This window comes from Tupaia chinensis, unplaced genomic scaffold, assembly GCF_000334495.1.
Source record: "Tupaia chinensis unplaced genomic scaffold, TupChi_1.0 Scaffold143936_1, whole genome shotgun sequence".
Taxonomy (NCBI): Eukaryota; Metazoa; Chordata; class Mammalia; order Scandentia; family Tupaiidae; genus Tupaia; species Tupaia belangeri.
Window position 1 is genome coordinate 680,478 of NW_006203787.1, and position 1,819 is coordinate 682,296.

A 1,819-nucleotide genomic window follows, 5' to 3' on the forward strand; every position below is an offset into this window, starting at 1 on the left:
AGTGAGAGTCTGTTGTTTTCCAAGCAAAAGACGAGAATGAGTAGGACCTGAGTGGACTCAGGAGAGTGGAAAACGGCATAAAATTTTAAGAAAGAAATGACAGTATTTAAGATCGGATGGGGGCACAAAGGTTCAAATGAGGGGGCCAGATATGGTGGGCAGTAAAAGATCTCTGAAGAGATCCCACCCAGAAGATGCTGGTTCAAGCTACTCCCTGAGTCTGCCAGGCCAGGAGGCCATGACCCAGGGCTGCCTGAGGTTGGGGAGGTGGATCAGAGTAGACTCTGCCGAGAGTGCTGCCTCTCTCCCTCTGCTTATGACAGAACTAAATAAACTTAAAAAAAAAGGGGGGGGGACAAGCGAAGATTCAAAGAAAATGTCTAATTTTTGCCCTAAACCCAGAGTCCATTCAAGAAAACTGATCACACTTCCAGTAAGTCCATGAGCAGAGGGACCCTTTGGAAGCTGGTGGTTGAGAGAAAAGAAAATCACATACATTTGACCAGAAAGTGTGTGGTTTTTGAAACGCTGGGTTTGGAAGGTGTCTGGAGGGACGTCTTGGGGACAGGGGAGAAGGGGCTGGGCGGGCCGTGTCCCGAATTTCCTGTTGCACACACACACACACACACACACACACACAATGATGAATAAAATAAACATGTTCCCCCTCTTCTCCCAGGAGCGTTTCAAAAGTGCTTCTCTCAAGAAACTAACAAGAGAAGTTTTGCACAGCTTTCTCCAGGAGCACACTCACAAGGGATATTCAGGAGCTCGTCTTAGGAGGAGACCACAGGCTATCTTGCTTGCACAGAAATGTTGGTGACAAGTATCAGAAAACTGTGCATTAAAATGTCACCTCCTTGAGTTCAACTGCTCTGTCTCATCAGGGGGTAGTGATCACTTTGTCTTCACTGTCTGCCTACTTTTCCATCTCTTAAGTTATGTGTGTTAGGGTACCAGGAGCACAAAGAGTTAAGAAAGACCCATGATCACTTACTTCAAATATTTACCAAACTCAAAATACTTTCCTACCATCATAAGACTCCCAAGAAGCAAAAGTAGGAAAACAATGATTAGGAAGTAGCAAGCTGGAGGAGATCTTGGGGCAAACATTTTGACTGAACAAAGGGCCCTCGCCCTTTTATAAAAAAAAAAAAAAAAAAAATAAAAAAAAAAGGGGGGGGGACAAGCGAAGATTCAAAGAAAATGTCTAATTTTTGCCCTAAACCCAGAGTCCATTCAAGAAAACTGATCACACTTCCAGTAAGTCCATGAGCAGAGGGACCCTTTGGAAGCTGGTGGTTGAGAGAAAAGAAAATCACATACATTTGACCAGAAAGTGTGTGGTTTTTGAAACGCTGGGTTTGGAAGGTGTCTGGAGGGACGTCTTGGGGACAGGGGAGAAGGGGCTGGGCGGGCCGTGTCCCGAATTTCCTGTTGCACACACACACACACACACACACACGCTGAGGGAGTTCCCCTACACTTACAGGTGTGTGGACCTACTCTGTCGCTGGCGATGTGACCCTCTAACGTGTAGTCTTTTCCTGCGGGGCACCCTACAAGCGGTGGGGTCCTCGGCATTGCAGCGGATCTGGGGGTGCTCGCCCAGCACGGTCTCTGCACACGAAGGAGACGGCTCAGTTAGGACCGGCCCGCGCCCCCGCCAAACGCTGGCGACCGCCACTTCGCGGGAGCCTAAACTTTCCCGCCCCCGCCGCCCTCCGGGCCCAGGCCCGCGCGGTCTTTTCCGGGAACGCACCGCGGAGAGCACACACACGCAGGCCCCCTAGCGTCCTCCGGATCCGCCGAGCTCCGC